We start from the raw sequence: 13,860 nt of genomic DNA on the forward strand, positions 1-13,860 counted from the left end.
TAGAGCTGCTTCTAATATTTAGTTAAGAGAACCATAATAAATATTAAATATTGTTATTGTACTAATTGTAATACTTCCAGAGGAAATGTTAGTTCCAAATTAGCTAAGTAATAATCAGGATAATTAAATTATTATTAGTAATATTTGCATAAAAGCTATTATATTATTATTTATTCTATAGTATTGTCATGAATCCCTATTTTTATTAGTTTCATAATTAGGTATAATTTTTTTTTATCCATCCATTTTTCCTGCTTATCTGGGTCCAGGTTGGGGGGGCAGCAGTCTCAGCAGGGAAGTCCAGACTTATTGGTCCCCGGCCCGGCCACCTCTACAGCTCCACCGGAGGACACTAAGGCGTTCCCTGACCAGCTGTAATTATTAATTAGTATTGTAAAAATATTGTTTTGTTGTTGTACCATATTGTTGTTTTTACGAGACAGAAAGAACTCATCTTATTTAACTTTATAAAATTGCATTTATAGGTAAATATAATATTTAATATGTAACTTATATTTACAAAAAATTATATATATACAGTATATATTGTCGCAATATAATTCCTCATGGGGTTTAATAATTACTTATTTTTAAAATATACTATAAGTCGCCCCTCGCAATATCGCGGTTTGATTATCGCGCCCTCTTCCTATCGCCTTTTTAAAAAAATTAAATGGTTGACTATGGCATATTAATTTTGAAAAATATTGAAAGACAAAGGTGTATGTAGTATTCTGGCCACTAGGCGTCAGTAGTGTTCCATTATTGAGAAATGATAATAGATTACCGTCACACTCACTGAACTCTATAACTGGAATGGCCCCAATCGCTTGCTGCTCATTGGAGGCCTGAAGCCACCGGAAGTATAGAAGTCGCCATGTTGTTTCACCCAAAACAAGAAAGCCGAACAACTAAGAGGTGCTGCTATTAATTGCACAAATCGTGATACTCGTGAAAATCGCAAGAAAGGACTTACATTTCACGGGTAGGTATATGCTTATAAATAATAAAAATAGTTTAAAAAATAGATACTTTAAATCTGTAAGCATCTTTTCATCTAAGTAGTTGTAAATGACCCCTTATTCTCCTTTAGATTTCCACACTGCAATGCTCAACTTCTAAAGCAATGAGTAGTAAATATGCGGAGAGACAGGTGGATTCCTGCAGCCAGATCGCAACTCTGTTCAAGTCATTTCACCGAGTAGAACTTCGACAGGACCTGCCAGACTGTTAGATTACGACAAAAGACACTTCCAACAATATTTGACTTTCCTGATCATCTTCTAAAGGTATGCGTTGCATTTAACTTTGATACTAGATCCCTAGATCCTAGATCCTTATCATAACAAATACCTTGTGAACACTGAAATTGAGTTGTTATGCATTGTAATTTCACATCATAGAGGTAGGAAAAACCTTAAACTGGAGGGAAATTTTGAGATTTGGGTCTAGTAAATTTACTTTGTTTCAATTACATTTTTCTTAATTCGTTTTAATTTTTATACCAAAACATAATAAATGTAGTGAATGAAGATACATGTATGTGTATGCGTGTGTGCTTTTTTGGGTGAAGCAAGATGGCCAACCAATGGCTTCATGCAGTCAGCAGGGACGCCCCTTCCAGTAGTATAGAGTTCAGCACAAATACGCCACTTCTCTCCCGGAAAAACATCAGGGACAGACTTGTATTTCGCAAAAGATACAGGCATTGGACTCCTGAGGACTGGAGTCAAACCATTTTCTCTATTGAATCCCCTTTCTGATTGTTTGTGGCATCCAGAGAAAAGCTAGTCAGTCCTGTGTCATGCCAACAGTAGACTATCCTGAAATCATTCATATGTGGGGTTGCTTCTTAGCCAAGGGAGTTGGTTCACTCACAATTTTGCCTAAGAACACAGTCATGGATAAAGAATGGAACTAAAACGTCCTCTGAGAGCAACTTCTTCCAACCATAGTTTGGTGACAACCAATGCTTTTTCCAGCATGATGGAGCACCTTGCCATAAGGCAAAAGTGCTAACTAACTGCCTCGGGGAACCAAACATCGACATTTTGGGTCCACGGCCAGGAAACTCCTCAGACCTTAATCCCTTTGAGGACTTGTTGTCAGTCCTCAAGAGGTTGTTGGACAAACAAAAATTTGCACATTATGGAAGAATGGGATGTCATCAGACAGGTTATGGCCCAGAAGTGATTTGACACTTGTGAATGGAAAGAGAAGGGTCAACAATGCAAATGTTAATTAGTTACAACTTAATGTAAGCTTCAATAAAAGCCTTTGACACTGTATGAAATGCGGGCTGCGCGGTGGCCGAGTGGTTAGCATGTTGGCCACACAGTCAGGACATCTGGAAGATCTGTCTTTGTATCTCCGTTGGGCATCTCTGTGTGGAGTTTGCATCTTCTCCCCGTGCGTGCATGGGTTTCCTCCGGGTACTCCGGTTTCCTCCCACATTGCAAAAACATGCATGTTAGGTTAATTGGAGACTCTAAATTGTCCACAGGTATGAATGTGAGTGTGAATGATTATCTATATGTGCCCTGCGATTGGCTGGCGACCAGTCCAGGATATATATACTGTACATATATAATTTAGACACAAAGTTTTAAGATGGTCAAAAAAATCAACAAGCAGTGCAGCTTATGACAGTATATCGGCATACAGTATTTTCAAATAGATTCATGGAATGCAGCTACATGTGTTGAATGTGCATAGTAGAATGTAGCGTGCACCACCTCTACTGGGTTAAGTAAATGACAAACAGAATCTATTTATAGAGGAGTGAATCATGAAAAAGAACTACAATAATTTAGCCCATATGGTTGGGGACGAAATGCTGGTTGCTTAGTCCTCACATGTGGAAATTGGGACTGCTTATATGAATTTAAATTTCCTTCTCTTGGGGTGCAGTTTTTGTGCCCATTTAACCGTTTGGATGGTGTAGGCTTAAAGCACCCGTGCACACACTGCCTGTGTAGCATGAAGATTACATATCAAACAGTCTCCAATGGAAACAGGGTGCTGTGACATCTCAACACATTGTCCTGGCAGACACAAGGCCGCTGAGACGTGTCTGTTTGACCAAAGCGCAACCTTCTGCCAAAATAATCTTTTTCTTCATAAAGCAGCACTGACAGACAGCAAGGAAAGATTGGCTGTATCCTGTCTCAGTCTCATGGACAGGAGCTGTATACATTTTCAACGTTGACAAATTGGCTTATGTGCAAGCAAGCATAGCAGACCTCTAACACTGCTCTCTCCCACATGAACCATAAAACACTGACGCTCTGAGAGAGATTTTATTTTCATTGCATTTAACCTCTGACAATGAAATGTGTTCTTTAGAACTGTGCGATAAAAACATATATATTACTATTATTCCACCGTGTTTCCTGCCAGGCTTTTGAGACATTGTGCTTCAGATTTATCCTCTGAACGAAATCTAATTTTTAAAACATTGAAAAAACAAGTGAAGAGTGATATATGGGAAAAAACGCATTGTTACTCCCTGTGGAAGTATGACCTTAACTGTGCAGGGCGATGCATGCGCAGTGTGTTAAAGTGAATTAAATTATGACATACACCTACCAGCACCATTTTATTTCAACACATCTTGTTTGGTATCTAGCTGAGATTCACTGTGAAGCCCTGTGCCACCAATGTCATTGCAGGTGATTTTTATCTTAAGCTTGCGTTTGGATGTTACAACGGCTTATAATAAGAATTCAGTGGATCCCCACGCATTCGAGGCCCCTCAAATTTGCATATTTTTGGTCAAATTTTGGTGTACATGTAAACCGTAATGACATGATGTCAGTACAGGATGGCGGTGCAGCAAAAGCACGAGCTTGTGCAGTCAACTTTCTTAGAATCCGGCAGCCGAACTTGCAGTGAAGTTCATGAATGATGGTAAGTAGGTACTGGAATTGTAACAGGCAAGCAGTGTGGCTTCTGTAGATGCGGCTTGGAGAAAAGCCTCCGCTGTACACTAGCTGGGATGACCCCGTGGTCTGCGGCGCAGCACCACAGCAGACGGACGTGCGGTTGTAGCGTTATCCTGACAACGAGGCTAAAGGCTTGACAGTGACTACAATTCCATCTGTTCTATCTATATTTCATTAAATTTTCATTACCATTCACTAGTGGTGAACACCTTTTAACGTTCTGGAGCTGAATCTAATCCAATAATTACAAGAGTCACTTTTATTGCAAATGTTGATCCAAAATTAGAGGACGTCAAGCTAGCAGGAGTTTTTGGAATGGGAGGAGGGAGCAGGCGGGACGTTGGCGGCTCAATTTATCAGGCAGCATAATCTAGGCTTTATTAGAGTGTCAAGAGTACACATTTTTAGGGATGTCTTAATTACAGTAATCCCTGATCGTGACCTGACCGTGATAAGTGAGTTTCCGCAAAGCAAGATTCCTTATTTATAAATGAAATATTTTTAAATACACTTTTGGTTTTTTCGTTTTTACAGACCTTTTAGATGCAGTTTTTAGCATTATCACAGCCCTCTAGACATGAAATAACACCCCTTTAGTCACCTTCACACTCGAATTGCCCACAAATAAGACTCGTGCTTGTGTGTGGGGCGGACAGGAAGTGATGTCGGGGGTTCAGAGTTGAGTTTTAGCTTGGTGTGGGTTACTGCAGCAGCAGTAGCCCATGTTTTTTTTTGGATAGTTGTGCCTGTTATTAAGACATATTATATATTACATGTTATATGAGACAATTTAAACTGTTCCAGAGATCAAGACTGCTGCTTGTGTGTCTCACCGAACATTACAGTAACATTACTGACACCTAGTGACCAGTGTAGAATACCACATATCATTCATAGCATCTTTGAATGCGTTTTCTGAATACCTTTTAACTGCATTTTGCTTCATTTAGCCATTTTTATGCTTGAAAATGCTTCGTTTAGGCAAAAAGACTTCAATATGCATATTTTTGGACTAATAATAGGCGTATTCAACCATGAAACAGCATCCATCCATCCATCCATCCATCCATACATCAAATTTTAGGTTATTATTGTTATTACTGTTGTTATTATTTTATGGTGTTATTTTTAAAATACATCTTATTTATTTATCTAAATTTATTTATTTATTTATTTACTATTTTGCACCTTCTCATTTTTTGTGAGCACTTGCTATTTGTGGTTACCACTTCCAGTATCATGTGTGCAGTAGACCTGGTCTACTGCTAACAAGCTAACAAAACTAGCTTGTAAAGCTCATGCAGATGTGATTTTCTTCTGTACAGAAGAGACCGAACACAGTTGCTTGCTAGTACAAACTACAGCTTCTACTGTATCATGGTGTATTTGATCATTAATCATTCGTGAAATGTTTTGCTAAACGAGGCCTTAATTTGTCTCGATCAAACCCTTAACTTGTTTAAAAAGAGGGAAAAAGGGCATAAGGAGTCAGTCCAAAACAAACACAAAAGGGGCAATGGGGATTACCAAGTGCATCACAGAGGCCAAAAACTTCCCCTTCCAAACTTCCCGTTCAACACACTTCAGACGCAGCTGTACTGGCAGTGACAGTTGACGATACATAAAAGGGGCCCCGTGTTGGAGAACCAGAACCCGCTATGTTGTTTGATGCTGCGGATTTGTTGCCTCATCCGCCACTACTTTGTTAGGGGACTTGGGGATTTGTGGTCAGGGATTACGGCGGGCTGCGACGGCCACTTCTGAAGCTGACGATAACAGAAGCTGCACGCTCTGGCTGACAAGAGAAGCCAACAGTTAAGGGCCCAAACATACAAATCCAACAACTGAGGCTGGCACAGGATGGGACAGCTAAGAGTGCATGCACTCAAATAAGGCTGGTGTCTCTGTGCTTGTGTGGGTTCTTTCAGCGTACTACACTGAAAAAAATGTATGCTAGGTTAACTGAAGACTGTAAATGTTGGGTCATTTATGTCACCTGGGATAGGCTCCAGCTTCTGTGTCACTAAACAAGATACAGTAAGTGGTATCGAAGATACAAGGATAGACTTACTAGGTCCTAACCCAAAGCAGTATTCATCCATCCATTTTCTATACTGCATGTGTCGCAGGTGAGCTGGAGCCGATCCCAGGTGATATAGGGGCGAGAGGTAGGGCACATTAAGAAAACCGCCATTCCCACTTACATTCTTTCAGTCACCAAGTGGGAGCCAAACCCATTCGCGCAGAAGTCAGCCGAATGAACCACTATCAGTGACCCACAACAGCACATTAACGTTATCATTATGATTTATACCCCTGTCAATCGAGAGGATGGCGGGCAGGCTCTTTTATTAACTCTGCTAAAAGTGAGAGATATTGTATTAGTCGTTTGTTATTATTTTGCTACGTGAATGTTTGCACACTTGTTTTCTGTGGTAATAAGTGGTAATACTAGATATTTTTCATTTTATTTTATTATTATGACCATTATCGTGTTTGTTGTACATCTATGAATACACTGCACATATACAACACCTTTTCCCCCCCCACTTTCAAGGTTTACAATCAATCACACAATAATGGTGGCGCAACGATTACGCCACGGGAGGAGCTATTAGTGGTTAACTGTCTTGCCCAAGGACACTTTGACTGAACTGAAGGAAAGGCTGACGGATCGAACCTGCAACCTCCTAGTTGAGCCAAGGTGTCCACCAACACAATGAGTGTGCAAAACACACTCCGCAAGAAATAGCAGTAGACTTCTATTTCACACCCATGGACAGATAGAGTCACATAGGGCTGATTTATTATGCTCAGCTGCTCATTAGGGGATACGTGCGGTGACTGTGCCGGTCTGGCGAGAACTGGAATGTTATCAGCAATTGTTTAGAAATCCTTGCGCTATCATGCTTCAGCATGAGTCAGTATGAGACACATGAATCGTTACATGGTGACATCACATGCGGGTTGCTCCCTATTTGTACATAGGTGGACAATACATTACGTATGTTGTGATGGGTGTGACTAAGATAGACTTGTTGGATTATCGCAGTGAAGTTACATCATCATTTATATGTGCATCGACAGAAGTGACTCTCATTTTGCTGTTGTGGGGTGGTTTAAATATGGCAAGCTGATGCCCCCTCCTTGTCAGAAAGCACTGTTCTGCAATCACATAGACAGACCTCACTGCAACAGTATTGCCATCAGTGGCGGAGACAGAAATGTTTCATCTGGGTGGCCAAGGTGAGAACATTACTCGCATACAGGTGGCAATAAGTTGATACCTGAAAAGTCTAAATAGACAGTGGGATGGCCAGAGAGTGACTAGGGGCGTGGCGAACGGCCACCCCTGGCCACCGCGTACGTGCACCTGTTTATTGTCTCCAGTCTATGCCTGTCCATACCTCAACACCACCGGCGCCATGAGCCCTCACGACATCATGTCATTAGCAAAGCCGATTAAAGTGGAACTTTAAAGTAAAACACCATCAAATGTGAGCACGTTCTTATGAAGGAACCAGCTAAGCAAGCAATGTGAGGCTTTTGCTTAGTTCCTACTAAAGATATACAGAAATGGGTCCCAGGTGTGTTTTATTGCGGCACTGTTTGTCTTATGGTTCAAGCTATATTGTTGATTCTCAAGCAGGCATTACAGCTCCTGGGTGGCTTTTGCTGCAAAAAATGTATGTCTGTTGTGCTTTTAGAGTAGTAGTTTTTATATTTATGTCATGGCAATACACGGTGTATTTTATTAAGTTTGGGCGACAGGGAGAAGCGACTTTCTAATTTTGATCGGAAGCTGAAAAGGCTGCCTTTTTATTATCGCCTGTGCATTAATCATGCATATTTTTCACCATGATTCACACTGCCTGGCCAAATAAACCTGGATTTAAGTAAGTAAATAGGTAAGAACCTCCCATTGGATAATTATGGCATGTGTGATTATGTTTTAGAATGATTTAATTATTGAATTTAAAATATGTAAATATTGGCAAAGAAGCAACTCTTTAATTCATATTTAACAGCAACTGAAGCAGTGAGTAGCTTTTCATTTGTTAAACTACCAGGTTGAAAGTGGAAAATATGTTAATCTGTTTCAGAAAGGTCAAAATATTGGCATGCATCAAGCATGAGAAAACATTTATGGAGATTGTGGAACGAATAAAATAGGGTTAAGAACTGTCCGATGCATTATTAAAGAGCAGAGGGAGAGTGGTGAAACTTTGCGTAGTGGTTCGAATCTCTCGTCATCAGTACAAAAGCTCTGCGAAAAATGAATTCAACTCTGTACATAAATAAATGTGACATTGCAGAAGCTTGTGGAAATGATGCCACAGCAAATGTGCTCCCTAATCAAAGCTAAAGGCGGTCCAACTCGAATCCGGTGGAACCTCGGTTCTTGAACGCCTCAGTTTTTGTCAATTCTGATGACTTTGGGCTCAACTTGACAATATCATCAATGACTTGCATCTCAACTTGGACTTTGACATCAGTGACTCGGGACTTCAGTCTGTTGATTTTCAGTGAGTGTGTTGAGTGAAATGTGTCCCCATTCAAAGTATTCAACTTTGACCATTGTTATATCATTTCCAGCGTGGTAGAAAGTTATTCACACGCACATTCGCCCACTCACAAAGCTAATTAGGTAAAATGAATATGTTTTAACGTCTTCAGAAGTTCATTTGTTGTTGTGCTAAATCCTGAATGCTATGTTAGCAGTCTTTTTCTGTGACTAAGTCTCGTCACACTGGTCTTACTTTACGGTATTTAAAAAAATAAAACAATTCAAAATGCATTCTTTGTATTTGTCAAATGTATTCGATTGTTACATTGTGAAAATGGCATTCTATTTGGTACTACTAAACAGTCCTTGTAAGGACTTGAAAATGTCGAGCCTATGACTTGGGACTTGACTCAACCTGTCTAGTCTTGACTCGAGACTTGATTGCAATCTGCAGGTTGAATTGGGAGTCTCGAGACTTACTTGGCACTTGCAAAACACTGACTTTCTCCCACCTCTGGTCTTCATTACAAAAGGTGCCTGTTAGCCTGCTCTCAACTCCCACCTGGACGACATTGTTCCCCAGCTCCGTCACCCCTCCATGACGTCATCATCAGTTGACTCTGATTGAGCACGGCTGCAAAATAACTCACCATGGGGCCAAAGAAAGTTGCAAGTACAAGCACTTTGATAAAGAAAGTGGGAAACACTGTTGAATTCAAGAAACGACTCGCAAAGTACAAAGATGTCGTCTTTATGGCTCCCTCCTCCCCTCCTCCTTCTCCAGTCCTCGCCGGTCCTTGCCAACAGGAGTCTTCAGTCAAGGTAAAAGTGATGTTAAATGTTCATTATGCATTCCGCATTGTTTTGTGCATGTAAAACTATAATTAAAACTATATTCAAAGTAACTATATTAAAAGTGCTTCATGTTGTTTTTGGGTGTCTGGAGCAGATGAATTGGATTTACTGTACAATGATTCCTATTTTTTCATTTTTTGGATTAATAACCAAAATGGAGGTATTATTTCATGTGAATGTGTGCCTTTTTTGACCAGGCAGTGCATCTCAAAGGTATATTTGTAAAGCCAATTGGAGAGATACTGTATGTGTTTTATTTGCGTATAGGAAGTACTTTTTATAACCCAGTCCATGGAAAAGGGGTTTCTCAACGTAAGTGCTGAATTTATAATTTTGTTCTTTTAAATTACCATTCACATTTTTTTTATCCAATCTCCACATTTCCTTTGTATAGTTTTTTGTTATTGTTTGTTCGTGTTTGACCTTTCTTTTCCCGACCCAGGTCTTGGCACATGAGTAACCAACACCCTGTTAATGAACTGGCAAAGAAAACATCAGTCAGTATGTTTTTTTTCCTCAAATGCAGCCCTGCTGTTGCAATCCAAATTATAAACACATCCAAATTAGTGAGTTCAGGTGTAAAGACAGGTACTGAGCTACCCAGTGAACGCTTGCCAATGAATATAGTTATTTGCAGTCATTGTAGGATGTTTTGCAACTTACTTAACAGCAGGGAAACAAGACAGAAGCCTCGGTCTTCTGTGTTGTGTTGGAAAGTAACAGTCTGTGAACAATGTATAAAAACACACTTTGTGACACTGCTAAAGGGCTGCTGCTTTAATGAGGCAGCAAGAACAGAGGGAAAATGGAAAAATAGAGATATTTTTTGGTAATGTAGATTCAGCTATGTGAATAGAAGCATGTCAAAAAAACATTTCAGGGCTGTTGCTCTGCAGCATAAACATGCAAAGCCATACACCGTGCGACCGTAAATGAAATGTAAATTACATTTGTGGCGCCCACTATGGGTTGTGCTCAAGTGCTTTGGAAGACATGCTAGTACACATGTAATACTGATATCCTCAAAGTTTTAGAGTCTTTAGACAAATGGTCAGTGATTTATGGGCAGTTAGTTGCTGAGTCTCACCAGTGCCTCTGCAAAGACGTTTTCGCTGATGGCTGCCGTGTTTTTCAAGCAATTTTGCTGAAATTTTACTGACGTGCTTTAAAGTGCGCATGACACCAAAACATATTAATGTTGTCATTTCCGCCATGAAAAATAACATTGAAAGCCATATTTCCCATGTTAGACGTGTGCTCGACGGTTTGAATATTTATTATTTTTTATCATTTCCGTCACTTTTTCTGGATGTGGAGGTGGCGGAGCAAGTGACGTCTACACCAGACCGTCCCACCCGGAACTTCTGCTTCAACACAACACATTCTCTAATATTATGCTCCACTTCTCAGTAAATTTCTGGTGTTTGTTATATATTTTTTAATATTATGCCCGCTCGTTGTGTTGAAGGCTTTTGCTGCAACACTCGAGTTGACAGAGTATGCTTGTTCACATTTCTAAAAGATACCATTTGCCTCATCAGATGCGCCGGCAAACTTTGTGAGACAAATGGTTCTGCTCCACAGATGGGACTAAAAACTCAAAAACCCACAAAACGTTCGACTGTGGAAAAGTGTGCCAAGGTGGCAGGAAGGGATTCTACATTTCTCCATAATATTCTTCGTAGTAGCCAGCCTAGTGCTCATGGAAGCTAATGCTATGTGGATTCCTGTTCAGACACGCTAGCTCGGCGGCGTGGTATCTGTTGCGCAACAAAAAATCCAAAGGGTTGTCTTTGATTCCAGCGTCAGTACGAATCTTGCAATCTTGCAATAATAATACGGGTTTTCATACCAAATTGCTGTCTTCAGCTCTGTAGAGTGTGCAAAGAGCAAGCTGATAGCTGTAGCTATCACGGCCTGTAATACATATACTCTTCACAACAAATTATGAGTGAATGTTATTATTGTTGTGAATGGGGAACGTGCGTTCATGGCTGTGCTTGTTTGCACCTGGTTGCCGGTATCGCCTGTAAGTGTTCTACACCTGACTTGTTGCAAAACATGGCTTACATTCACTTGTCTTTCTAGCCTATCTTGCAGCCGATCTTACAGTTTCAGTAAGTAAGTACATATTTTTGACAAGATCATTCCAGGGCTAAATAAGCAGCGATCGCTGCTCACTGGTCTTCTATTTTGCAGCTGTCTGTGTCACTTACTGACAGTCAAAAAAACATACTTGTGACAATTTTTTGTGTGTTTTATGATAGTTATCACAACACAATATCAGGTCAGTCGCACTTACGGGGAGAAACAGCAACATGTGGTGTGTTTTTCTGAAAAATAATAGCACAGGAAACATAGTAAGGGTGCAAGTTTTGACAAGGTATAGAAGGCTTACACATACAAATACATACAGTCATGTGAAAATACCCATTCGCGACTGTATATGCACATTGTCCAAGCTGCATTTTCTGGGTTTAAACATTCATCAGGAGCAGAAAGTGTCACCCGGTGCAGGTGGCTTTTCAACAATAATGTGCATTTGGAATGAAAGTCTCATTCCACCTGATCTAACATGAGCTCCTTTTGCTGCTTCACCAGAGAACTGAGGAGTTTACTCTTGCAGAAAAACATTTTCTCTGATTATGATAATTAAGCCTTTCCAGCCAATTTAGCCAATATTCCTTCATATTATTGAATGTTGAAGCCATTTGGCCAATGGGCAAAATGAATTCAACAAAAGGTAATCCATTCTGTATGGTAGAGCAGTCATGCCTTACAAATGTCTATAGAACATCGCGGGCTCTAAATGGCGAGGTCCATTATGTACTGTATGAGGATGTGTGTTGTACAAAATCATATATGGGTGGTGGTAGGAGGCGTGGGCTCGTCATCGGCGCGCATGACGTCACACTGGTTTAAAGTGCGCCGCGCTTCTGCCACAGATCAGCAGCTGGGGAGAGAGGAGAGAGGCGGTCCGTTCAACATCCCGTGACCGGGGCCGGCTTCAACTCCATCCGAGCAACCGCTTCAACCATGTTGAGCTTTCACTTGACTATGGAAGACTGTGACACCCACTGGAGCCGGAAATATCTGTTTGTTGAAGGAGACAACTTTGCATTTGGGGCGGCATCCTTCAAAGGTGAGTTTGGATTTTCTTAACTATGGAAAAATGACAGCTTAATTGACAAAGATGCACAATGATGCTGATTGTTTATGTTATGCTGTTGTCGAGGCGGCTGCAAGTTGGGGTGCAGTCGTTTTTTTTTTTTTTGTCATTTGGCAAGCTGTTGGTTGGTGGATGTGACAAATTGGGCTTTCTATTTAATTGGGCTGTTGGCGAGTCTATCCTATGGAAATATGCATTGTGTGCCAAAAAAAAAAAAAAATGCTGGATCAGCCAGGAGAGCTTTTCAATTTACTGCAGCCATGTATTGTACATGGCTTCTGTGCTCCGGCAAAACTATTATATGCATGATAAATGCTTGCAAATGAACGGTAAGTGCATCAGTGCAGGCTTTGTTTGTTTAAGTCCACCATAATAATGTCTCATTTTCTCACGTGTTTGACTTTAAAACGTGCACTTTAAACTCAATGTCAGTATCTCTCTCTCTTTCTCAGTCTATTATTCATTTTTAATGAAGGCTTGATGTAAAGTTTTGTCCTTCACACAGGATGAGGACGGCACATCCAGCAGCAGTAATGAATATTCTGACTCAGAATAAAGATCGCATGTCATGCCACTAGTGCACCACTAGATGGCAGTGGGTTGCAAGATAGCGCAGCTGATTAAACTTACATTAGTCACTTCATTACTGCATTGTGGGGAAATAAACAACAAAAAGCCATTTTGTGAAAACATTATCCTCCCCCCGCTACAATCAAATAAAGGACAGAAACACACATTGGAAACAAAGGGCTGTGTAGCTGTTATGCACTATTAGTGCTGCATACATTATATTGCAGCCACAGTTCTGCATGGCTTCCTCGCATTACAGTAGTCATTAATTATAATTGCACACTGGCATTACATCGGCGCAAGTTTGGATTCTTTTTAATGCATTGATTCTTGAAAGATGAATTAGTTTATTGCATTTTCTGGTGCATGGTCTTGCTTTACTTTATAATATGAAACATCTAACTCACATACTTTCAATTTCTCCTTTCATAATCACAGACAAATAAAAATAGATACTAAAAATGGAATATAAAATGAAAAAATAAATCATGCCAGCCAAGGAAATATAAAATGTTATGTTGTATAATATTAAATAAAACACTTAACAAATATTTAATATATTATTTACTATATATTGAGATTTGTCTTGCACATATTTTGCAGATCTCTGAAATTAATAGTAATATTTTTGAACAGAAACAATCATAATGCCCTTTTTTCCCTTTTTAAGTATTTTTAATTTAATTTCATTAACTTAATTAATTGATCTTTTTTGATTTTCAGACCCGTTTGCAGACCATATTTGGTAGTACAGGATGTAGTACATGTTAGGGTTGTTAGCTGGTTGAGGTAACAAAGGTCACAATGCAAGCAAA

At 39.9% G+C, this 13,860-nt stretch overlaps 1 protein-coding gene across 7 annotated transcripts in view; it reads left to right on the top strand.

The window, feature by feature from the left end:
- The first annotated feature begins 890 nt into the window (after positions 1 to 890).
- The window catches only part of megf11 (multiple EGF-like-domains 11), a 130,546-nt gene continuing 117,576 nt past the window's right edge, over positions 891 to 13,860 (top strand). For 6 of the 7 annotated variants that reach the window (XM_054776593.1, XM_054776595.1, XM_054776598.1 and 3 more), the window contains exons 1-4: positions 891 to 985; positions 1,094 to 1,289; positions 8,985 to 9,273; positions 12,252 to 12,448. The gene's annotated coding sequence lies outside the window, so the exon portion shown is untranslated. The remainder of the gene's footprint in view (positions 986 to 1,093; positions 1,290 to 8,984; positions 9,274 to 12,251; positions 12,449 to 13,860) is intronic. The other variant, XM_054776594.1, reaches the window with a different exon arrangement.

Source organism: Dunckerocampus dactyliophorus, chromosome 5 (assembly GCF_027744805.1).
Source record: "Dunckerocampus dactyliophorus isolate RoL2022-P2 chromosome 5, RoL_Ddac_1.1, whole genome shotgun sequence".
Classification (NCBI taxonomy): Eukaryota; Metazoa; Chordata; class Actinopteri; order Syngnathiformes; family Syngnathidae; genus Dunckerocampus; species Dunckerocampus dactyliophorus.